Raw genomic sequence first — 27,510 nt, 5'->3', positions numbered from 1 at the left:
TTTGTCAGGAACTGTTACCGTTTTAATTTAGGTAGGTTATTTTCACCTGTGAGGCCCAAAATGGGGGGCGAAGGTTAACAGGTTAATGAAATGGGATTAAATACATAAATTATGTTTGTCTTATTTAACATAAATCATTGCTGGTTTGTATAATATTCTGTGTTTGGCATTTGACTGTTTTGATTTATTTTGAGGAATACTGAATCTGTTTTTGTGCCAATGAGATGAGCAAATGCATGTTCACAATGCATGTGGCAGTCATGGGAATGGCACTAGGCCAGTTGAATGAATGCTTTTTTATTTAAACTTTATTTTATTTGTTTTCAATTTGTTGTGAGTTTTTGCAAATTATTTGATTGAGTTTATGTTGAGCCAGTTCCACCTCCTTCTTACCTATCATATGAACTGTGTTAAACTGGTGCTGAAACCCAGGAGGAACACGCTATCAAAGAGCCCTTCTGAGGTGGATTGCGATATTAAGGAGGACGGGTGGCAGCTGCTGCTAGCTGAGGTGTAGCTGGAGTGACTTGGCAGAGAGATGGATCAATTTGCTGCTGTCCACTAAATATGTCACAGAGGGGCAGCTGCCGTTTACTTGGGGACGAAGGAGTCGCTGCTGTTTGCCAGATGCCAGAAGTGACAACTGTGGAAAGAAAGAGAGAACCAGGCCTGGGAGTATTTTCCTTTTTTTTCCATTAAACTGTCACAGTCCTGTCACCAGGCCAGTCACTAGGTGTGTTCGACTTGAAGCGGCACTGCGCAGAATGATCAGTGTATGACATTAAAGTATACATTCGAAAGCATAAGGATCCAACTTCTCTCTTATCGCTCTTGCGGTATGTCATGCACTGATCATTCTGCGCAGAGCCGCTTCAAGTCGAACACACCTATTGTCTACGTTACGTCCCAACATCCCACCTGCTTCACACCTGCACTTGATCCCCAGTCAACCCACCTGCCACCATTCACCTCATTACCCACCATATATATGCAGTCACCTTCTGCTCCCTATTTGTCTGGTCTCGTCGTTGCTACTACAAGCCACTTACCTCACCCACTTACCTGCATTTCCCCAGTCACCATCTGTTTTCGGTCATCTTCATCTGTGTTTCCTGCAAGGAAAAGGGACAAGGAACTATTAGTCTCAAGCTAAGTCTATTGAACCCGATCTTCAATTGAACTGCTTGCATGTCACTTTCCTGCTTCTCATATCTTCTGCTAATCCTGTGAATGAACTCCGTGAAAATTACAGTTTGACTCCTCATGGTCTCCTTCCGTTTGCTGGCATAAATATTTGATTCAAGTTTACATTTCTGTTGTTTTGTTTCCCACCTCCTTCTTCCCTATCACAATATGAACTGTGTATCACCTACTATCAATTAAACTCTACATCTCCAATGTTCTTCAAAATATAATCTTTTGTGTTCTGCAGAAAGAAGGATAAAGTAAATATATGAAAAATATTTTTTATCTATTTATCCCTTGTGTGCACATAGCATCTTAATGCATAAACTTGGAAAAATGCCTATCTGACACTAATCCGTGTTCAGTTTTTTGTAGTCTGACGCACATAATCATTGTTTGTGGCATGTTGTGTTTAACTCAGAGTATGCATGTTGGCTGGAGTATGTCCAAATACATGGACAAAATTACTCTGTAGTGAATAGTGAAAGAGTAAACCAGTCTGTATTTTTCTGAATCCAAAATCATAGGAGGAGTTTTCTGGACACAATGGGATTCCATGCTGAAGTTTCTATCTAAAGGTGTGTGTGTTTAAGTGGTTTATGTGGTTTATGAGGACACAAATTTTTATAATGACATAGGTATGACAGAGGTATTACAATATGGAGGTGGTTTATGAGGACACTGCCTATGTTCCCGTAATTCAAAAGGCTTAAAAAACATACTAAATGGTGTTTTTTTGAAAATCTAAAAATGCACAAAGTCTCCTGTGAGGGCTAAGTTTAGGTGTAGGGTTGGTGTAGGACAATAGCACACACAGTTTGTTCAGTATAAAAACCATTTCGCCTATGGAGAGTCCCCATAAACCACAAAAACCAACGTGTGTGTGTGTGTGTGTGTGTGTATATATATATATTGTGACGTGCACCTGTGCACCATCACTGGCGGGCCGGCCACAGCTGAGGCCAATCAGCCAGCGGCTACAAAAGCCGCTGTGAGACACGCAACGGGAAGAGAGATCTCCTGACGGCTCTGCAACTAATGTCTTGCTATCCACAGCCATATCACCCTGCAGCCCAAGACCGGTTGCCCACTGAAGCTAAGCAGGGTTGAGCCTGGTCAGTACCTGGATGGGAGACCTCCTGGGAAAACTAGGTTGCTGTTGGAAGAGATGCTAGTGAGGCCAGCAGGGGGTGCTCACCAGGGGGTCTGTGTGGGTCCTAACACCCCAGTATAGTGACGGGGACACTATACTGTCAAAAAGCACCGTCTTTCGGATGAGACGTTAAACCGAGGCCCTGACTCTCTGTGGTCATTAAAAATCCCAGGATGTCTTTCGAAAAGAGTAGAGGTGTGACCTCGGCATCCTGGCCAAATTTCCCCATTGGTCTCTGACCATCATGGCCTCCTAATCATCCCCTTACACTGATTGGCTTCATCACTCTGTCTCCTCTCCACCAGTAAGCTGGTGTGTGGTGGGCGTTCTGGCGCACTATGGCTGCCGTCGCATCATCCAGGTGGATGCTGCACACTGGTGGTGGACGAGGAGACACCACCCCTCACAATGTAGAGCGCTTTGAGTGCTTAGAAAAAAGCAGAAAAGCGCTATAGAAATGTAATGAATTATTATTATTATTATTATTATCTTCTCTTCCCTTTCCATAGAGCAGCGTGTGACTGGCCTGCCCGCCCACGAGAGCACCACAGCAAGTTTCACGCCTGGGAAAACGCAAAGAGACATCCGAGAGCACCACAAGGAGCACGTGACTTATCACCAGCACCGTTTGCAAATAAAGCCAATAAAGCTTGTTTCACTGCATTCCTCTTGTCGTGTAGTCCTTCGCCCCGTGACAATATATATCTGTATATATATATATATATATATATATATATATATATATATATATATATAATGTGTGTGTGTATTATGTGTCAATTCTGGTGTGTTTTTGGCTTGATTCCTATTTGTATATTTGTTATTTATACCCATATTGTATTTTACCTAAATCTTTGTTTCAGACCACATGGGCTATATTGTCTTGCATCCTTATCAGCAGAATAAGTATAATCCATTTTCTGGGTTCTCTGAATAACATTTCAGAAAGAAGATGGTCTAAACTTTGTTATATTGTACGCATAAAATAATTTGACTGAAAGCATTGCAAGTCAGCAATATCTATCAGCAAATTAGCAACTATTCTGGTGAATCGACTTTACAGTTTATGGTAGCACCTAAGCACATCAAGCAGCGTCTGCCGCAGTTTTTTTTTTCTGTCTTGTGAATGATTCCCATGCTCAGATTCATTCACACACAGGATAACTCACAGTAAGCAAGAACAGATGCTCTATTGAATGTTCATGTGTGAAGCCGCTGAAGCAGCAAACTGGGCCTGTTATCCTGCCCAGCATGCATTTACATTTTTATAGCTGCAGTATGCCGTTGGCAGCGCCGGCTTGTAAGGGAAAGGTACGCTGGACCTGAGCCAATTTAACTGTGCCCCTTCTAGGTCCCTTCTGAGTGGAGTACAGAGGAGAACTTAGGCGGAAAACCTGGTGTATTATCATGCATTAAGGGGATTACTGCATGATAAGACACTGCAGATATTAAGAGACTTCACTGTTAAGGGACGAGCGCAAGGGTTGCCAAGATAAGGAAGTGTTGTCTAATGAGGAACCGACAGCTCTCTTGAGTTCAGGTAGCACTATTACTACAATCACATGCTCTATGATCCCATTCGCCTTCTGTACCGCTGGCATTTGCTTATTACTTGCTTCCACATCACTTAAATTCACAGGGCCTGAATGTTCTTGGCTTTATTTTGTGTAATTTCACAACATTCTTCACAATATTTCACTACTAATGAATAATTACCTCCACAATTATTTAAAATAGTTACTAAAAACACTAAAAGACACCCAAAATATTTGAGCAAACATAAACCTGGCGTGATAGTGTATCCCTATGCTAAGACAGCATTTATGGCACATTAATATTAAGTAGGTAATGTGACTGCACTAAGAAAATTATCTGGCAACCTTTCTGTGCATTACTTAATATGCATGAGCTCTGTCTTCTCTATAATAGTGACATCACAACCTGTCCATTTTTATCCCCTGACCTCTAAAACTCATTCCAACTAGGCTGATATTCTGTTGAAAAGATGTTCAGCTTTGTCATGCTGATCCAACGCTTTCACTCTGTTCTGGAATAAAAAATGGCCTCCATTATTTTTTGGCATTGGAGTGTGGCCACACCTCATGTGCATCGCATAGCATTAAAAATGCGCCTTGTGGCCTTGTTAACATGTACTACCATATGACCTAAATAAAGGAAAGGATCAAGCTGACTCACATTTAGTTGTAGCTCACCAGATGTCGAATCTTATCAGTTTTGAGGTTTATTGTGATCAACACTTGACTATGGCATTTATTCCACGCAAATTTAAATTCCAAATTAAATTTGTAACATCATTTAATTTCAAAATTCTGTCAATATAACTGTATTTATGTCAACATTCCAGATGCAGTGAAGTCTGGAGTTGAATGACAAGCTGCAGTGGTCAAGCATGTTACCACAATGCTCAGAGTTCAAACTAATTAATCTTTGACGCTACTGGGTGTTAATTAGAGGACAGCTTGAATAATGTAGAATGACATGATCAGTTCTGACCTAAACCAATCTTAACAAGATTGAAGCGAGACTGATGCTGTGTGATTGTACGATACAACAACATTCAGAGAATAATCATATTAAACAGATTTTATATTTTATGGAAATTTAATAAACAGTACAAAAAAATTTCCTGTGGTGTCATCGGCAACATTTCGTCCATGGATAGTCCATGTTAGACATTTCACTAACTATAAGTAACTTTGCAACTACATGTAATTGCAAAGTTACCCATAGTCAGTAGAATGTCTATTGGTGGAGCATCGAAATAAAGTATTAGTGGATATTAAGCAGATAGTCGACTAATATTTTAATGACGGTCAGTTGACATGGAGTTGACAATTTGTAGTAGAACGGCTGAAGTGGACTAGCAAAACAAATAAATAAATACAAATAAAAACTCTGAATAAAAATGTAAATTGGCCAAATCTGAATTAAATTTAATTCTGACTGGCTATGTTTATATGCAGCCAGATTTTCCATTAGTAATTGAATTGATGGCTCTATCTGACTTAAATGTCTTCAGGTAAATACCTTAATTGGTCCGATTGAGTTTGTTCTGAATTCAATTTAAATCAGATTGAAAGGGGTGGAGTAGACATCAATCTAATTTGAAGCTTGTGACATTTATACGTGCACACCAACCCGGTCACTTTATTTAGTGCTCATGTATACACTACGTTTGGAATGATTGCATTCTGACTGAGACAAAGGTTGCCCATGTAAATGTAGCTGCAGGAAAAAGATGATGAGTTGTTAAAATATTTACTAATGGTAAATTGAGCAGCATTCCACAGTGTGTCTGAATCGTGTGGAGAAGGCAGGATTGCTATGTCAGTTGGAATGAGCAATCAGTGCTTCCAGCAAATGAAACTCAACTCATCTCCCATCAGGATTTCTGGATGAGCTCTGGTCACAGCGCTTTCCCATGATGCCTCTCTTCAGTTCACAGTTCTTGCCCAGGTATGAGTGCATCACTCCAGACTACATGAGCGCAGGCATCCTCAGGCTGCATAACTCATTAACGAGACTTTTAATGATATAAATTAGGTTTAATTTCTTAGTAATGCAAGTAGGTCAATGATGTGACACTGCATTTTGTGTCTTTACTTATTCAAAAATGCATTAATGAATTAAAATCCGTTTTTAGATTGCTTTCTTGCTAAATGGTGTATAACCAAATAGGGATTTGCACAGATAAAATTCTTAAAACAATATTTTAAATTAATAATAATTATAATGAGGGATAATTAATAATAATAATAATAATGAGGGAGCAGTTTTATCATAGTTTTTGCAACAAGAATACCATAAAATAGGAAATGGTATGACAGAATGTGTGATATGACCTTTTTAATGACCCTTTTATTATTAGATTACAATACAATGTTTATGGTGCAAAATGCATAGTATTTAAAAAAACATACTTTTTACTTCACAATTTGTTTTGGAAAACATATGTTCTAAATAGACGTTAAAGGTAAAACAAGTAAATATTGAAAAATAATGATAGAGTGCATTGATATTTTATCAAATCTTTTAGATTTTTTTTTTCCCTTTAAGTGCCCCCCCCCCCCCCCCCCCCCCCAAATAAATGGTCTGAACATGAACACAAAATTGCATTCTAACTATTTGACATCTCTATATTTAAAATTGTAGTCAGCATAATGCTGTGAAATGTTATCCTGTTAAATATTTAATTATTTCCCAGGGTTTTGTCATTTAGAGTAGTCCAAAATGTGAGCTTGTCACATTCACACTCTGAAAGAGTACTGGCAGAAGAAAGACTAAAAGAGAGCTATCTAGACAGCTAGAGCTGTCTCGGACATTTTCTTCTTTGAGACACAGTGGTCTTTAAAGAAAAATAGTACATATTTCACATCTTTATTAGTTCTCTTCTAAGAGGCATTACAGTGATAGAGACATTTCATTCATCCACATTAAAGCTTTCTTTAACCACATTTCTGCACAGTTTGATATTGGAGGTTAAATTTCAATTATCTCCCATGGCAACACATGCAGAAATACAGAAGCTGCCGTCTGTATTTCAGCACTCATACTGTATGTAACCCTGCTGTCTGGCCTGTGCTATTTCTGGTTTATTTTTCTAAAGTGGTTGCCAAGTCATTGCAGACAGTTTTAATTGGAAGACAGGAAATGTAAGGAAACGGCTCATTCTATAATTGGGGTTATATTTCACATGAACAAAAAAGTGCAATGACCGAATGCTTTCTTAATTAAATGACTACTGGTAGCATTTTAATATCCCATCACTGTAAGATACTATATGGCAAGCTTAATTATTAAACATTGGCAATCAGTAGTGAATTTATCAACTTCTGTGTGTTATGGACAAACACCAAACAAATCTCCATTCAAATCCTCGCATTTAAAGTTTCTATATTATAGCCTCAAGACTTTTATATTTAAAATAATTTTATTTTGTTTCAATTTATTCAAAATGCATTTAAACAGATTAAGAAAAATACATTTTATCAACATTAAAACTAACAGAATAACTATACAAAATGCAGTTTGACTGTGCTGGTTGTTGTCTGCCTCAGATGCATTTGATAAGCAGCTCATCTCAGCTTGTTACAGCTAGCGGTCCATATCATTCACAGCTGAAAACCCTCGCTCACACTCGACTGAATGGAGGCAAGATAAGTTTGACTGCTGATTAAACTCTTGGAGAGAGATTTAGCATGTAGCAGTACTTTCTGTAATTTGCAGTGTGAACTAAAACCTTAGCTGCAGTGTTTCTCTGATTATCTATATATACCTATGCCTAGATATAACTACAGAAGATAGTCACAAGTAGTCCTTGACTTTCATTGACTCACCACCACACAACACTGATGGAAAGTTAAAAAAATAAATAAAAAAATGAAGCAAAGCATCACATGCTGAGTCACAGGCCCCGTAGGTGAATCAGTACTGGAGAAAGTTATACTTTTGGCATTATATGATTTTTAAGAGCTCTCCAAAAAGAACTCAGGCATTGGTAAAACATCTACTGTAATAAATTAAAAAATTATTTTATTTTATTTAATATCTTGCTTAATAAAAAAGACAATGTGCAGGACAGGGACTTGTTTCAATAATTGTATGTTGACTGGATGTTGAGATGTGGGCGTAAATGTAAAGGTGGGGTTGAAGAGATCTAAATGATTGAAGAAGTCCTGTATATGTCACCTGAGAATATTTTCACATGAGGGTCAGTTTTGACATTTTGATTAAACATTATGAGGTCAAAACTATTTTAACAATGAAACACATCCAAGCACATTACAAATTATAATATTAATTTAAAAAAACATAAATGCTTTTTTTTATTGTTGTTGTTACGAGTATGAGCACCACAATATTGCAAATACATCCTGGATAATTTGGTAACTTTGCCTCTTAATCTCGATTAAGTTTGCATTGCATCTACAGTTGTGATGTCTTCTGAGCAATCAAAGCCAGCTTGCATTCCCAGCTGCCTGCCAATTCGCTGCCAATCTTGCACAGTCATTACTGGTAAAATAGCAGTTCAAAGTGGCACACATGTGAAATTCCATGAATAAAAAAAGAAAACAAAAAAATGCAACCCAAATTCCAGAAATGTTGGGATGTTTTCTTAAATTTGAATAAAATGAAAAGTAAAAGACTTTCAAATCACATAAGTCAATATTTAATTCACAGTAGAACATAGAGAACATAACAAATGTTTAAATGTTTACACTTTTATCCACTAAATTAGCTCATTTCAAATTTTATGCCTGTGTGGTGGGAAGGCTCTTTACCTTCCCTTATAATTATGTGGATCGTAAGCCAATTGGCTGTCACCAGGGGGATATAAAGTGCGATAGACCTGTGCTTTAGGTCAACGTCATTTGTCGACGTCATTGACGCGCCGCAAACACTGTACTGTGGCTGCTTCCGGCATCAGGTGTGGACATTAGAGAGGTAGGAACGCTTGGTGTCTTTATGAAATTGTTTTTAAATTTAGTAACTAATTTTCCCTGGTTGCGTGTGTTTTTCTTGCACCTTGGTAAGCTCTTGATTGCTTGATTGCCAGTTCCTCTTGTAGCGAGTCCTGTTCCGTTTCTCGTGCGGATCTCGCACTACTGCTGTGACTGCCGTTGTTGGGTGCGCGCGCTCCTGATAATGCACGCATCATATTTGTTATTGGTATGTCTAACAGGCGTCTACTAAGTTCGGGTGAGGCTCTATAATAGCAATATTAAATGGTGACATTCTATTTTATTCCAGGTGCTCTCCCTGAAACGTTGGAGAGCGTAAGCTGATTGCTTGATCGCCATTCCCTCTCGTATGGCTTAAATCAACGGATTCGCTTCTCCTGTAGATCTCGCACTGCTGCTGCGACTGCTAGTTGGGCGCGTTTCACGTCCTGCCCACGGATAACATTGTTGTTTTGTGTTGATTTTGCTTTACATTTTCTATTTTCTTTTGTTCTGTTTAAGTCGTCTTTATTTACATTTGAATAGAAGTGATACTCTTTGCCTGTGCATATTCTATTATAGTTTGTTTTCTATTATTTGGTTCTTTTCTATTTTGCAAAGAGCTTTACCCTTTTGGGTTTGCTTGCAGTGCATTATTTTGTGTGGTTTATTTGATTAATTCTATTAAATGCAATTGTATTTTCTAGTTTGTATTTTTGACTTGTAATTTGAGGGCAAATAGGCCTTGTACATTTCTTTTCTAGTTTTGTTAATTCTTATTTTGGGTTTTTGTTTAATTTAACTCGTCATAGGGCAATTCAGCGCTTTAATTATTCTGTGTGCTTTTTAGTGACTCTTAAAATTGTGCTGTTCTTGGGTTGCAGGATCTGGGTGCCAAAGGCAGGGAGGCCGGCTCTATTCCCTTCTAAGTGGTGGTGGTGTGTTGTTCACAGTGTGCCGTGTCCATCCGTGGAGTATGGTGTGAGTCTGTGTGTGTGTTTGCAGGCACTGGTGAAAGGAATGAGTTTTCTGCTATAGGCAGCCTAATCTTTGATAGCCTGACCCTGCTGGTAAGCCCCAGTTGGCCGGTGTCCCTGTGACCTTTTTGGAGTCCAACCCTTGTGATGAGCTGTGCTTGACTGAGGCCTGATATATTTTAATGATTGTTTTAAAGTGATTGTGTAAATTAATAAAGTCAACTGTTTTGTATTGTTACCCATGTCTCTGAGCGGTTATTGGTGAACGAACTTGCGTGTCCTTTTAGAGACACTAAATTCTCTGGGTGTAACTCCCTGAGTGGCGTAGTTGGTAAATTTATCCTTTAAATGCACCTCCGGGTTGCCACACCTGCTACAGGTTTTCAAAAAAGTTGACAGGGGCAACAAAGGGCTGAAAAAGCAAGACATTTTGAAGAGATTCAGCTAGGAGAACATCTAGCAACTAATTAAGTTAATTGACATCAGGTCAGTAACATGGTTAGTTATAAAAGGGGAGTCTCTCAGAAGTAAAGATGGGAAGAGGCTCTCCAATCTGTGAAAGAGTGCATAAAAGATTGTGGAATACTTTAAAAACAATGTTCCTCAATGTCAAATTGCAAAGGATTTGCACATCTCATCATCTACAGTGCACAACATCATCAAAAGATTCAGAGAAACTGGAGAAATCTCTGTGCGTAAGGGACAAGGCTGAAGACCTTTGTTGGATGCCCATGGTCTTCGGGCCCTCAGACGACACTGCATCAGTCATCGGCATTATTCTGTCATTGACATTACTAAATGGGCTCAGGAATACTTCCAGAAACCACTAGTGGTAAACACAATGTGCCATGCCATCTGCAGATGGCAACTAAAGCTCAATCGTGCAAAAAGGAAGCCATATGTGGTCATGGTCCAGAAGCGTTGGTGTGTCCTGTGGGCCAAGGCTCATTTAAAATGGACTGTTTCAAAGTGGAAAAGTGTTCTATGGTCAGATGAGTCCAAATTTGACATTCTTGTTGGAAATCACAGATACCACATCCTCCGGGCTAAAGAGGAGGGAGACCTTCCAGCGTCTCATCAGCGTTTAGTTAAAAAGCCAGCATCTCTGATGGTATGTGGATGCATAAGTTCATACAGTATGGGCAGATTGCATGTTCTGGAAGGCATTATGAATGCTGAAATGTATACAAATACTTTAGAGCAATATGCTCCCCTCCAGACGATGTGTTTTCAGCAGGACAATGCAAAATCACATACTGCAGCAATTACAACAGCATGGCTTCGTAGTAGAAGAGTCCGGTTGCTGAATTGGTCTGCCTGCAGTCCAGATCTTTCCCCTATAGAGAACGTTTGGCGCATCATTAAACAAAAAATGTCAAAGACGACCACAAACTCTTCAGCAGCTGGAAACCTACTTATATCAAGCAAGAATGGGACCAAATTCCAACACCAAAACTCCAGAAACTCTTAACCTCGATGCCCAGACATCTTCAAACTGTTTTGAAAGAAGAGATGCTACGCCATGGTAAACATGCCCCCATCCCAACTATTCTGAGACCTGTAGCAGGCATCAAATTTAAAATGAGCTCATTTTGTGCATAACATTTCAGTTTAAACATTTGTTATATTATCTATGTTCTATTGTGAATAAAATATTGGCTCATATGATTTGAAAGTCTTTTAGTTTTAATTTTATAAAAAATAAACTACAAAACAAAACAAAAGTCCCAACATTTCTGGAATTTGGGGTGTAATAATAAAAATTGATAGCTTATAAATACAGCTTGAGTTTAAATCAACAGTTCACTCAAAAGGTTCACTTAAATGAGGTAGGGTTAAGGGATCTAAAATATGGTTATAGTCAAGTCAAGTCACCTTTATTTATATAGTGCTTTTAACAATACAGATTGTGTCAAAGCACTTAACAGTATCAAATTGGAGGATAGAGTGTCGGTAATGTATAATAATAAATTAAACACTCAATTTCCAGTTAAAGGCATTTCATTATTGAATTCAGTGATGTCATTGTCTAGCTCAGTTTAGTTTAAATAGGATCTGTGAAATCCATCCATCCATCCATCTTCTTCCGCTTATCCGGGGCCGGGTCGCGGGGGCAGCAGTCTAAGCAGGGATGCCCAGACTTCTCTCTCCCTAGACACTTCCTCCAGCTCTTCCGGGGGGACACCGAGGCGTTCCCAGGCCAGCCGGGAGACATAGTCTCTCCAGCGTGTCCTAGGTCTTCCCCGGGGTCTCCTCCCAGTGGGACGCGCCCGGAACACCTTCCCGGGAAGGCGTCCAGGAGGCATCCGGAACAGATGCCCGAGCCACCTCAGCTGACCCCTCTCAATGTGAAGGAGCAGCGGCTCTACTCTGAGCTCCTCCCGAGTGACCGAGCTTCTCACCCTATCTCTAAGGGATCGCCCAGCCACCCTGCGGAGAAAGCTCATTTCAGCCGCCTGTATCCGGGATCTTGTCCTTTCGGTCATGACCCAAAGCTCATGACCATAGGTGAGAGTAGGAACGTAGATTGACCGGTAAATCGAGAGCTTCGCCTTGCGGCTCAGCTCTTTCTTCACCACGACAGACCGGTACATCGACCGCATTACTGCAGAAGATGCACCGATCCGTCTGTCAATCTCCCGTTCCATCCTTCCCTCACTCGTGAACAAAACCCCAAGATACTTAAACTCCTCCACTTGAGGCAGGAACTCTCCACCAACCTGAAGTGGGCAAACCACCCTTTTCCGACTGAGGACCATGGCCTCGGATTTGGAGGTGCTGATTCTCATCCCAGCCGCTTCACACTCGGCTGCAAACCGTCCCAATGCCTGCTGAAGGTCCTGGCTTGATGAAGCCAACACGACAACGTCATCTGCAAAAAGCAGAGACGAAATCGTGTGGTCACCAAACCTGACACCCTCCGGCCCCTGGCTGCGCCTAGAAATTCTGTCCATAAAACTTATGAACAGAACCGGCGACAAAGGGCAGCCCTGCCGGAGTCCAACATGCACCGGGAACAAGTCTGACTTACTGCCGGCAATGCGAACCAAGCTCCTGCTTCGGTCATACAGGGACCGGACAGCCCTTAGTAAAGGACCCCGGACCCCATACTCCCGGAGCACCCTCCACAGGCCGCCGCGAGGGACACAGTCGAATGCCTTCTCCAAATCCACAAAACACATGTGGACTGGTTGGGCAAACTCCCATGAACCCTCCAGCACCCTGTAGAGGGTATAGAGCTGGTCCAGTGTTCCACGGCCCGGACGAAAACCACACTGTTCCTCCTGAATCCGAGGTTCTACTATCGGCCGTATTCTCCTCTCCAGTACCCTGGCATAGACTTTCCCAGGGAGGCTGAGAAGTGTGATCCCCCTGTAGTTGGAACACACCCTCCGGTCCCCCTTCTTAAAAAGAGGGACCACCACCCCGGTCTGCCAACCCAGAGGCACTGTCCCCGACCGCCACGCGATGCTGCAGAGGCGTGTCAGCCAAGACAGCCCCACAACATCCAGAGACTTGAGGTACTCAGGGCGGATCTCATCCACCCCCGGTGCCCTGCCACCGAGGAGTTTCTTGACTACCTCGGTGACTTCAGCTTGGGTGATGGACGAGTCCACCTCTGAGCCCTCAGCCTCTGCTTCCTCAATGGAAGACGTGACGGCGGGATTGAGGAGATCCTCAAAGTATTCCTTCCACCGTCCAACAATATCCCCAGTCGAGGTCAGCAGCTCCCCACCTCTACTGTAAACAGCGTTGGTAGGGCACTGCTTCCCTCTCCTGAGGCGCCGGACGGTTTGCCAGAATCTCTTCGAGGCCAGCCGATAGTCCTTCTCCATGGCCTCACCGAACTCCTCCCAGGCCCGAGTTTTTGCCCCCACAACCACCCGGGCTGCAGTTCGCTTGGCCTGTCGGTACCCGTCAGCTGCCTCAGGAGTCCCACAAGCCAGCCAGGCCCGATAGGACTCCTTCTTCAGCTTGACGGCATCCCTTACTTCTGGTGTCCACCACCTGGTTCGGGGATTGCCGCCTCGACAGGCACCGGAGACCTTACGACCACAGCTCCGAGCGGCCGCTTCGACAATGGAGGTGGAGAACATGGTCCACTCGGACTCAATATCTCCAGCCTCCCTCGGGATCCGGTCGAAGCTCTGCCGGAGGTGGGAGTTGAAGATCTCTCTGACAGGAGACTCGGCCAAACGTTCCCAGCAGACCCTCACAGTACGCTTGGGTCTGCCAAGTCTGTCCAGCTTCCTCCCCCGCCATCGGATCCAACTCACCACCAGGTGGTGATCAGTTGACAGCTCCGCCCCTCTCTTTACCCGAGTGTCCAAGACATACGGCCGCAGGTCAGATGAAACGACCACAAAGTCGATCATCGACCTACGGCCTAGGGTGTCCTGGTGCCACGTGCACTGGTGGACACCCTTATGCTTGAACATGGTGTTCGTTATGGACAAACTGTAACTAGCACAGAAGTCCAATAACTGAACACCACTCGGGTTCAGATCAGGGGGGCCGTTCCTCCCAATCACGCCCCTCCAGGTGTCACTGTCGCTACCCATGTGGGCATTGAAGTCCCCCAGTAGAACGACGGAGTCCCTGGTTGGAGCACTTTCCAGCACCCCTCCCAGAGACCCCAAGAAGGCCGGGTACTCTGCACTGCCGTTCGGCCCGTAGGCACACACGACAGTGAGAGACCTATCCCCTACCCGTAGGCGCAGGGAAACGACCCTCTCGTTCACTGGGGTGAACTCCAACACATGGCGGCTGAGCTGGGGGGCTATAAGCAAACCCACACCAGCCCGCCGCCTCTCACCATGGGCAACTCCAGAGTGGTGAAGAGTCCATCCTCTCTCGAGGAGTGTGGTTCCAGAGCCCAAGCCGTGCGTAGAGGTGATCCCGACTATCTCTAGTCGGAACCTCTCAACCTCACGCACAATCTCAGGCTCCTTCCCCGCCAGCGAGGTGACATTCCACGTCCCTAGAGCTAGCTTCTGTGTCCAGGGATCGGGTCGTCGAGGCCCCCGCCTTCGACTGCTGCCCGATCCTCTTTGCACCGGCCCCTTACGGTCCCTCCTGTAGGTGGTGAGCCCACGGGAAGGCGGCCCCACGTCGCTCCTTCGGGCTGAGCCCGGCCGAACCCCATGGGGGGAGGCCCGGCCACCAGGCGCTCGCATACGAGCCCCAACCCCGGGCCTGGCTCCAGGGTGGGGCCCCGGCTGCGCCATACCGGGCGACGTCACGGTCCTCTGAATATTGTCCATCATAAGGGGGTTTTTGAACTGTGAAATCAAATTGACAATAATCGCTAAAAAATCAAGTGTCTCCAACTGAGCAAGCCAGAGGCGACAGTGGCAAGGAACCAAAACTCCCTCTGTGACAGAATGGAGAAAAAAACCTTGGGAGAAACCAGGCTCGGTCAGGGGGCCAGTTCTCCTCTGGCCAGGATATTATTGTTTATTTATTGTTTAATTATTGATTTAATTAAAATTTTAAATGTATAAATGTATTATATTTCTATTTTTATATTGTTGCAATTTTTAACAATAATAGTATTATATAGTTAGGTATTTTATCATATTTTTAGTTATTTTGTTTTATTTTTAGTCGAGGTCTTCACTGGGGATATTTCTCCGGGGCTAATCCAAGTGTCCGGCGTCCGCCGATGATCAAGGCCGCAGACATCATCCCCGGTGCCGATCCGCCATCTGATCCGGATACAGACTGAGAAACAGAATAAGAAAGAAACAGAAACAAAAGAAACAAAGACAAATATTAGCGTAGATGCCATTATTCTTACGATGTAACGAGTACATCATGTGTTATGAGGATGTTCCTGGTTCTGGTTGATCTAATTAATGCAGCCTAACAATCCTTTAATTGGATTTGAATAATATAAGTGTAGTAGTGTGTTATGTGTAAGCCAGGTTAAAGAAATGTGACTTTAATCTAGATTTAAACTGACAGAGTTGTCTGCCTCCCGAACAGTGTTAGGTAGATTGTTCCAGAGTTTGGGTGCTAATTAGGAAAAGGATCTGCCGCCCGCAGTCCATTTTGATATTCTAGGTATTATCAAACAGCCAGAGTTTTGAGAAAGCAGCGGACGTGGAGGACTATAATGTGATAAGAGCTCGCTCAAGTACTGAGGAGCTAAGCCATTCAGGGCTTTATAAGTAATTAACAAGATTTTAAAATCTATACGATGTTTGATAGGGAGCCAGTGCAGTGTTGACAGAACCGGGCTAATATGGCCATACTTCCTGGTTCTAGTAAGGACTCTAGCCTCATTTTGGACCAACTGTAGTTTGTTGATCAAGCGTTCAGAACAACCACCCAGTAAAACATTACAATAGTCTAACCTTGAGATCATGAATGTATGAATTAGCATTTCTGCATTTGAGAGCATTGACGCTGAGAGCATAGGTCGCAATTTAGATATGTTTTTGAGATGGAAAAACACAGTTTTACAGATGCTAGAAATGTGGCTTTCAAATGAAAGATTGCTATCAAACAGCACACCTAGGTTCCTAAATGATGAAGAAGAATTGACAGAGCAGCCATCAAGTGTTAGATAGTGTTCTAGATTATTACATGTGGGGTTTTTAGGTCCGATAATTAACACATCTGTTTTTTTCAGAATTTAGCAGTAAGAAGTTACTCGTCATCCAGTTTTTTATATCGACTATGCATTCCATTAGTTTCTCAATTTGGTGTGTTTCACCAGGCCATCAAGAAATATAGAGCTGAGTATCATCAGCATAACAGTGAAAGCTAACACCATGTCTCCTGATAATATCTCCCAAGGGTAACATGTAAAGCGTGAAAAGTAATGGCCCTAGTACTGAGCCTTGAGGTACTCCATACTGCACTTGTGATCAATATGATACCTCTTCATTCACTGCTACGAACTGATGGCGGTCATAAGTACAATTTGAACCATACTAAGGCACTTGCACTAATGCCAACAAAGTGTTCTAGTCTATTTAAAAGAATGTTTTGGTCGATAGTGTCGAACGCAGTGCTAAGATCCAGTAGAACTAATAAAGAGATACAACCACGATCAGATGTTAAGAGCAGGTCATTTGTAACTCTAATGAGAGCAGTCTCAGTACTATGATACGGTCTAAATCCAGACTGGAATTCCTCACAGATACCATTTTTCTCTAAGAAGGAATATAATTGTGAGGATACTACTTTTTCTAGTATTTTTGACAGAAAAGGGAAATTTGAGATCGGTCTGTAATTAACTAGATCCTTGGGATCAAGTTGTGTTTTTTTAATGAGAGGCTTAATAACAGCCAATTTGAAGGTTTTGGGGACATATCCTAATGACAATGATGAATTAATAATAGCCAAAAAAGGATCTATGACTTCTGGAAGTAGCTCTTTTAGAAGTTTAGATGGAATAGGGTCTAACATACATGTTGTTGGTTTAGATGATTTAACAAGTTTATACAATTCTTCCTCTCCTATAGTAGAGAATGAGTGAAATTGTTCCTCAGGGGATCTATAGTGCACTATCTGATGCGATACTGTAGCTGACGGCTGCATGGTTACAATTTTATCTCTGATAGAATCGATCTTGGAAGTAAAGTAGTTAATAAAGTCATTACTGCTGTGCTTTTGGGAAATGCCAACACCTGTTGATGCTTTATTTGTCGTTAATTTCGTGACTGTATTGAATAAATACCGGGGGTTATGTTTGTTTTCTTCTAGAAGAGACGAAAAGTAATCAGATCTAGCAGTTTTTAATGCTTTTCTGTAGGATAGGATACTTTCCCGCCAAACTATACGAAACACCTCTAGTTTTGTTTTCCTCCAGCTGCTCTTTAAGGTGCGAGTGTGCTCATTATCCCCCGGAGTCAGACTGTTTTCTTTGATCTTCCTTAAGCGTAAAGGAGCAACTGTATCTAAACTGCTAGAAAAGAGAGAGTCCATAGTTTCTGTTACATCAAGTTTTTCTGTGCTGTTGGATATGCTGAGGAATTGAGATAAATCAGGAAGATTACTTACAAAGCAGTCTTTTGTGGTAGAAGTGATGGTTCTACCAAACTTGTAACAAGGAGTAGAATTTACAGTTTTAGATATATGTGACAGTATTAAATCTAGAGTATGATTTCGACAATGAGTAGGTCCTAAAACGTGTTGTCTAACCCCCAATAGAGTTGAGAATGTCTATGAATGATGATCCTAATGCATCTTTTTCATTATCGACATGGATATTAAAATCGCCAACAATTAAGACTTTATCTACAGCCAGTACTAACTCAGATAGAAAGTCAGCTAATTATTTAATAACGTCTGAATGGTGCCCTGGTGGCCTGTATACAGTAGCCAGTACAAATATCATAGGGGATTTATCAATAACACGTGTTTCTCTAGATAATGCTATACGCAGCACCATAACTTCAAACGAGTTATACTTAAAGCCTGCACTCTGAGAAATACTGAGAATATTGCTATAAATTGTAGCAACACCTCCCCCTTTACCTCTTGGACATGGCTCATTTTTATAGTCAAGTCACCTTTATTTATATAGCGCTTTTTACAATGCAAATTGTGTCAAAGCAACTGCACAATATCAAAAAAGGAAAATAATGTGTCAATAAGTTTAAATAGTGTCTCCCCCTTTACCTCTTGGACATGGCTCATTTTTATAGTCAAGTCAAGTCACCTTTATATATATAGCGCTTTTTACAATGCAAATTGTGTCAAAGCAACTGCACAATATCAAAAAAGGAAAATAATGTGTCAATAAGTTTAAATAGTGTCTTTGCAATCAGGTCGAATGAAATGAAGCGTCCCCAACTAAGCAAGCCAGAGGCGACAGCGGCAAGGAACCAAAACTCCATCGGTGACAGAATGGAGAAAAAACCTTGGGAGAAACCAGGCTCAGTCGGGGGGCCAATTCTCCTCTGGCCAAACAAACCAGCAGTTCAATTCCAAACTGCAGCAAGTCAGATTGTAAGGGCTCAGCTGGTTCCAGTGGTCTTTCCGGATGGCTGTCTAAGTGGCGGGGTCCTCAATGGGGATCTGTCTCTGGCGCTCATCCAGGTGTCTGGCCTCCGCCTACTATCAGGGCCACATACGTCATCTCCCGGCGCTGATCCTCCATCTCAGGTGTTCGGTCATCTCAGATCATGTAATGGTTGGATCCAGACTGAAGTTCTGTAATTCCTAGCTACCTATGTTAATCCCGTGGCAGAAACGGAGAGACAAGCAGAGACATGATTAGCGTAGCTGCTGTTCCATCTAAGCAAAAATTAATTGTTCAACCTAAGCTAAAGAATAATAATAATGTACGTCTGATCAGATATAACTGCAGTACAAGATTATAAGAATGTTATCAGGAAGACTATTCCAGAGTTTGGGAGCCAAATGTGAAAAAGCTCTACCTCCTTTATTAGACTTTGCTATCCTAGGTACTACCAAAAGTCCAGATTTTTGCAACCTTAGAGAGCGGGTTGGATTATAGCGTGGTAGAAGACAAGTTAGGTACGCAGGTGCTAAACCATTTAGGGCCTTATAGGCAAGTAATAATAATTTGTAAATGATACAGAACTTAATAGGTAGCCAGTGCAGAGACTGTAAAATTGGAGTAATATGATCATATTTTCTTGATCTGGTAAGAACTCTAGCCGCTGCATTTTGGACTATCTGTAGCTTGTTTATTGAAGATGCAGGACAACCACCTAGCAGTGCATTACAGTAGTCCAGTCTAGAGGTCATGAATGCATGAATGAGTTTTTCTGCATCAGAAACAGGTAGCATGCTTCGAAGCTTAGCAATGTTCCTGAGATGGAAGAATGCTGTTTTTGTAACATGGGAGATATGATTTTCAAAGGACAAGTTGTTGTCTAATATAACACCCAGATTTTTTACTTTAGAGGACGTAACAGTGCATCCGTCTAGTTGCAAATTATAATCCACGAGATTCTGTGTACTGTTTTTTGGTCCAATAAGTAATATCTCTGTCTTATCTGAATTTAGTAGGAGGAAATTATTGGTCATCCAATCTTTTACACTTTTTACACAATCTATTAGCTTAGATAGTTGAGAAGTTTCATCTGGTCTTGTTGAGATATATAATTGAGTATCATCAGCATAGCAATGAAAACTTATCCCGTGTTTTCTAATAATATTTCCAAGGGGCAACATGTATATTGAAAATAGCAGAGGACCTAGGACAGATCCTTGTGGTACTCCATACTTTACTGGTGATAATTGAGATGACTCCCCATTTAAATGAACAAAGTGGTAGCGATCGGACAGGTAGGATCTAAACCATGTTAAAGCCTGTCCTTGAATACCAATATAGTTTTGTAATCTATCTATGAGTATATTATGGTCTATAGTGTCAAACGCAGAACTAAGATCAAGTAATACTAGCAATGAGATGCAGCCTTGATCTGAAGCAAGTAGTAAGTCATTCGTAATTTTAACAAGTGCAGTTTCTGTACTATGATTGGGCCTGAAACCTGACTGAAATTCTTCATGGAGATAATTTTTTTGCAAAAAGGAGCATAATTGAGTAGACACAACTTTTTCTAAAATTTTAGACATAAACGGAAGATTTGAAATGGGTCTGTAATTTGCCAGTTCATTTGAATCTAGTTGTGGTTTCTTAATAAGAGGCTTAATAACCGCCACCTTGAATGGTTTTGGGACGTGACCTAAATATAACGATGAGTTAATAATATTAAGAAGCGGTTTTTCTGCTACAGGTAACAACTCTTTCAGTAATTTAGTAGGTACAGGATCTAATAAACACGTTGTTGGTTTAGATGCACTGATAAGTTTATTTAACTCTTCCTGTCCTATAGTTGTAAAGCACTGCAGTTTTTCTTTGGGTGCGATGAATGAAGCTGAAATACTAGACGCAGTAGAATCTACATTTGATATTGTATTTCTGATGTTATCTATTTTATCAGTAAAGAAATTCATAAAATCATTACTATTAAACTGTGGGGGAATATTTAGATTGGGTGGCGTGTTTATTTGTTAATCTAGCCACTGTGCTAAATAAGAACCTTGGATTGTTTTGGTTATTATCTATGAGTTTGCGGATATGCTCTACCCTGGCAGCTTTTAGATCCTGCCTATAGCTGGACATACTGTTTTCCACGCAATTCTAAAAACTTCTAAGTTAGTTTTTCTCCATTTGTGCTCAAGAATACGAGTTTCTTTCTTAAGAGAATGGGTATAACTGTTGTACCATGGCGCAGTACGCTTTTCTCTAACCTTTTTCAATTTGAGGGGGGCAACAGCTTCTAATGTATTAGAGAAGATAGTGCCCATGTTGCTAGTCGGGGCGAATCGGTTCCTTGTGGAGATCTCGAAGACGGGGGGGGAGAAGTCGTCACCCGAGGCCTGGCTCGCGTCCTCCGCTGCTGCAGCACCCAGGGTCCGTGGTGTTCCGGCGCCGGAGTGAAGGACATCTGGGAAGATCGCGTCCTGGGTGCACAGGGTCTGTGCAGAGAAACACACGGAGTAGAGGTGGTGGGAGTGTTAGCAGCATGCTGTATACCTACACCGGACTTGTGAGCGTCAGCCCGGGATGTTTCCAGCGCGGCTCTCCGCTCTCTCAGCTGGGCCTGCTTCTCCACCAGGTCGCGGATCTGCTTCTCCACGGCTTCCAGCTCCAGCTGCACCGAATGCAGCTCGAACGTGTCCTCACCTGCACTCAAAGGTAGACACAAATCCGCCATTTAAGCAAGTAACTGTGAAACGATAGTAATGTGTGTGAATAGAGGATTTGCAATGTAAGCGAGATTAGCGGCAGCCACGCTGCCGATGCTAACGGGCTATAAGCTAATAGCAGACTCGAGAAATCAGAATAAAACTAGTGATAACAAGGCGCTCTGATTGGTTTTGTTCTAGAACGCTATAGTGGATATTCACACGTTATAGAAAAACCGTTTGAATAAGGCAGTCGAAGCCCCACTGTCGTCGTTAGAGCAGGTTCAGTGGCAAACGGTTCCGTATGGCGTACTATCTAACAACCCGACCATACGCGCCAACCCGTTTGACTAAGGCTGTCAAAGCCCCACTGTCGTCGTTAAAGCAGGTTCAGTGGCAAACGGTTCCGTATGGCATAATGTTATTGCATTGAAAGTCGAGCGAGATCACGGAATAAAAAGGCGAAAAAGGGCAAGGCCCTGTGTGTGTGTGTGTGTGTGATCTCAGTCTGAGTAAACTCTCAGTAATCTTGGGGGGTAGACTCATTTAAAGTAATGTATATATCTGGCTTTAGCCATGTTTCTGTCAAACAGAGCAAATCTAGTTTATGATCATTGATCAAATCATTTACAAAAAGTGCTTTTGTAGAAAGGGACCTGATATTCAGTAAGCCAAGTTCTATCAATTGTTTCTCTGTATTGTAAACATTTTCAATTTGTTTAACATCAATTAAATTGTTACTCTTAATTTGGTTTGGACGTTTTCTGTATTTTCTAGTTCGGGGAACAGACACAGTCTCTATAGTGTGATATCAAAGTGAAGGAGTCTCTATGTGCTGAGAATGAACTGACTTTTGTGAAGCGAGGCGGCTAGCAGACAGTCGGTTTAGCCAGTCTGTCTGCTTCCTGACCTGGGCCCCAGTCAGTCAAGTACGAACTCTAAGACTATGTGATATATTTCTAGAGAGACGAGCGGCACCACCCCAGGAGGGATGAACACCATCTCTTTTCAACAGGTCAGGTCTGCCCCAAAAACTCATCCAATTGTCTATAAAGTCTATGTTATTCTGCGGGCACCACTTAGACATCCAGCCATTGAGTGACGACAGTCTGCTATGAATCTCGTCACCAGGGAGGGACCAGAGCATATTACAGTGTCTGACATCGTACTTGCAAGTTCACACACCTCTTTAACATTATTTTTAGTGATCTCCGACTGGCGAAGTCGAACATCATTAGCGCCGACGTGGATAACAATCTTACTGAATTTACGTTTAGCATTAGCCAGCACTTTTAAATTTGCCAAGATGTCAGGCTCTCTGGCTCCCGGTAAACATTGAACTATGGTGGCTGGTGTCTCTACTTTCACATTCCGTACAATAGAATCGCCAATTACTAGAGCACTTTCATCAGGTTTCTCAGTGGGTGTGTCACTGAGTGGGAAGAACCTGTTTGATGTTTTGATCGGAACGGAAGAGCGGTGTTTTGACCCGCGACTAGTCACCCAGTTGCCCTGCTGCATGGGCATGTAAAGGACTCCCTGAGCTAGCCGCATCCAAGGCCGTATCTACAGCCCTCACATTCTTACTATCCTCAACTAAAGTTTGGATGCGTGTCTCTAGTTCTAAAACCTTCTATGTCAGCCTAACTATTTCCCTGCATTTATCACATGTGAATCCCTCATCGCCGACAGAGAGAGATAAACTTTACATGTGGCAAGCAGTGCAAACATCAATAGCAGGAGAAGAAGCCATTACTCACTGTGAATGAATGATACCAACTTAACTTACCACTTACCACTATTGAACTCATTAAAAAACGGAGCGAGAAAAAATGAAAATGGTAATAGGCGCAAATAGAAATGCAAATGGAATCGTGAGTATCAAGCTAACCGGCTAACGAATGCGGTTTTAAAAGCGAACGATCAAATTAGCTATATTAGTTTGATAGATAATACCAGAAATATGGTGGGAATTTAGTTATATATTATCACGTTAAACAACAGAGGAGGTTATACAGAATAAGACATTAATATGTGCATCATAAGTACTAATAAACAGCAAATATGCTAGTAATAATGCATACTAGTTAATAGTGAAAACTGATGTCTGTCGCAGAACCTCCAGAAGTTCACAATGTGAAATCTATACAATCTAAGCTACAGAAGACCTGGAGTATATAGTACATGAGTTTATAGCCACATTTCATATGTATTTTGGGTTGGTGTTTGGAAGGGGGTTGCGGACATCCATTGCGAAGCCTTCACAGGACAGTTGAACTGTAAACATTAACCTTCGTGAAGGGTAGAGGCCTAATGAGCTGTTTATTTGTTGCAGATACTCATAGGCATTAACTCTTGGGGGAGAGCTGGTTTGTTCCTGGCAGATGTGTGTAATTGCTGCTGTTGTCATCACCACTGGGTTTCTGGCCTCTGATGCACTTTATGACTGAGTGCAGAACCCAGTTTGATCTTGGCAGCACAAATAGGAATGGTTTGTTTAACCTTCGGCCCTGTGTGTGTGTGTCTTTCAAATAATGCGAGCCAGTTGGTGCAAATGAGGACCCCGTGTCTTCCCATCTGCCAATGTGCAGAATAATAGGAATATGTTGTTATAGATAGTCCCCTAGATAACTCTCATTTTATCCTTACAAGAGACCTTTTCAGTGGAGCAGAATTTGGAAAAACTGAATTCTTGTAATGATAACTTTCATGGGGCTCAGGAGTCTAAATTGATTTTGACATGAGGATAGTCAAGTTCAAGTTCAAGTTTATTTGTATAACGCTTTTTACGATACAAATCATTGCAAAGCAGCTCTACAGGAAATTAAGTTTCCACAATATATTTATATATTGCAGAACCTTAATATATTTAACTTATGACACAATTTGGTAATTCTTTATGTTGTCTGAGCATTGGCATCCTCTGAGGTCCTCTGAGGGGTTGGCATTATCTTTTCTCAGGTGTTCGGTCATCTCAGATCATTTAAGGGTTGGATCCAGACTGAAGCTTCTGTAATTCCTAGTTACCATGGGATGTTAATCCTGTGACAGAAACAGAGAAACAAAGAGAGACATAATTAGCATAGCTTCTGTTCCATCTAAGCAAAAATGATTTGTTCAACCCAAGCTAAAAAATAATAATAATGACCATTTGATCAGATATAACTGCAGTACAAGATTATAAGATGCATTATGTGAATGCTTGGCTAATGAGATGTGTCTTTAATCTCGATTTAAACAGAGACAGTGTGTCTGAACCCCGAACGTTATCAGGAAGGCTATTCCAGAGTTTGGGAGCCAAATGTGAAAAAGCTCTACCTCCTTTAGAGGACTTTGCTATCCTAGGTACTACCAAAAGTCCAGAGATTTGCGACCTTAGGGAGCGGGTTGGATTGTAGCATGGTAAAAGACGAGTTAGGTACGCAGGAGCTAAACCATTTAGGGCCTTATAAGCAAGTAATAATATTTTGTAAATGATACGGAACTTAATAGGTAGCCAATGCAGAGACTGTAAAATTGGGGTAATATGATCATATTTTCTTGACCTGGTAAGAACTCAAGCCGCTGCATTTTGGACTATCTGTAGCTTGTTTATTGAAGATGCAGGACAACCACCTAGCAGTGCATTACAATAGTCCAGTCTAGAGGTCATGAATGCATGAACTAGCTTTTCTGCCTCAGAAAGAGGTAGCATGTTTCGAAGCTTGGTAATGTTTCTTAGATGGAAAAATGCTGTTTTTGTAACATGGGAAATATGATTTTCAAAGGACAAGTTGCTGTCTAATATAACACCCAGATTTTTGACTTAAGAGGACGTAACAGTATTTCTGTCTAGTTGCAAATTGTAATCCAATAGATTCTGTGTACTGTTTTTTGGTCCAATAAGTAATATCTCTGTCGTATCTGAATTTAATAGGTGGAAATTATTGGTCATCCAATCTTTTAATTTTTTTACACAATCTATTAGCTTAGATAGTTGAGAAGTTTAATTTGGTCTTGTTGAGATATATAGTTGAGTATCATCAGCATAACAATGAAAACTAATCCCGTATTTTCTAATAATATTACCAAGGGGCAACATGTATATTGAAAATAGCAGAGGACCTAGGACAGATCCTTGTGGTACTCCATACTTTACTGGTCATAATTGAGATGACTCCCCATTTACATTAACAAAGTGGTAGCGATCGGACAGGTAGGATCTAAACTATCTTAAAGCCCTTGAATACCAGTATAGTTTTGTAATCGATCTATAAGTCTGTCATGGTCTATAGTGTCAAACGCAGCACTAAGATCAAGTAATACTAGCAATGAGATGCAGCCTTTGTCTGAAGCAAGAAGTCATTTGTAATTTTAACAAGTGTAATTTCTGTGCTATGGTGAGGCCTGAAACCTGACTGAAATTATTCATACAGATAATATTTTTGCAAGTAGAAACACAATTGAGCAGACACAACATTTTCTAAAATTTTAGACATAAACGGAAGATTTGAAATGGGTCTTTAATTTGCCAGTTCATAAGAATCTAGTTGTGGTTTCTTAATAAGAGACTTAATAACCGCCAGCTTGAATGGTTTTGGGACGTGACCTAAAGATAATGATGAGTTAATAATATTGAGAAGCGGTTCTTCTGCTACAGGTAACAAATCTTTCAGTAGTTTAGTGGGTACAGGATCTAATAAACATGTTGTTGGTTTAGATGCACTGCAGTTTTTCTTTGGGTGCGATGAATGAAGCTGAAATACAAGACACAGTGGAATCTACAATTGATATTGTATTTCTGATGTTATCGATTTTATCAGGAAATAAATTCATAAAGTCATTACTATTAAACTATGAGGGAATATTTAGATCGGGTGGCGTGTGTTTATTTGTTAATCTAGCCACTGTGCTAAATAAGAACCTTGGTTCCCTTCCAGGAACTCGAGCTGCGTCGAATGCGCTATGGAATGCCTCCAGCATGACCGCGCTCTGAACCAGAGTGTAATCTGTCCAATAGATGGGCGAGACGTCATAGGCGGGTGACGTCACCGACCGGGAAGCATAAAAGCACATTCGGTGGAGCCAGCGTTTGCTTTTTGTCATTCAGCAACCGCTACTCTGTCTGTGTGTCTGTCATTTGTGTTGTGAGTCTTATTTAGTGTTGTTTGTCCTAGCACAATCACTTGAATTTGGCTCCAGCAATATGTGCAAGCACTTGGGCGATAGCAGATCGCATTACGGGCTGTGCTACACATGTTATATCACTGCTGGGGATACACGCAGTCTGTGTGGGGATACACGCATCTGTGTGTGGTCTGCTTGAGAGCAGAGCACGCAGATTCAGCTCTCGAGGGAGCTGACTGCCCGTTTTGTGCTTGCTCTCTGAAATGAGCTATCACTAGTGTGGAATGAAGATGGGCGAGCCTTTATCTTATTCCCTTCCCTAAGACCTGTCTTCCTCCGAGGAGGTGGACGCGTCAATGAAACAGTGTTTGCACAAGCATATTATGAATGAGAACGGCGCGCAGTCAGCTCCAAAAAAAAAAAGGGGCTGATTATGCTTCTCCCCGCTGTGCATCTTGCATTCCCGCTGCTGATGAGGCACGGCGGCGAGTGAGATTGCGGGGATCACAACATGGATCTGGCGAATGGGTTGGAGACGGGTTCACCCTATCTCCTCCTGCATTCCTCAGATCTAGCGCTCTCGCTCGGGGAAGCCCGCGTGTGCGGTTCTTCCCCCTTTGGGTGAGAGCTCGCTGTTGCAGCGCGCGTTGCAGAGGCGACGTGTGCATTTCTCATTCATATCAGAGAGCGATGCCCGAGTGGAACAGACACTCGCGAGCTATCTGTTCCCTTGCGTGGCGTTGTCTCTGAAGGCTCGCGGCTGCAGGTCAGGCTGGTGCGTGTCTGCACACCATGGCAGTGTTACAGGCGCACCAAGCTGACGTACCTGCTTAGAGAACTGGATGAGGGATAGGGGCTCAATTTTATTTAATATAAGCTGATCTCTGAGCTCCCTAGAAACGCTGTCTGTGGTTGACCCTATCTGACATGGAGAAGATAGGGTCTTTGT

Source organism: Barbus barbus, assembly GCF_936440315.1.
Source record: "Barbus barbus genome assembly, chromosome: 33".
Lineage (NCBI taxonomy): Eukaryota > Metazoa > Chordata > Actinopteri > Cypriniformes > Cyprinidae > Barbus > Barbus barbus.
This window is presented reverse-complemented; position numbering follows the sequence as displayed.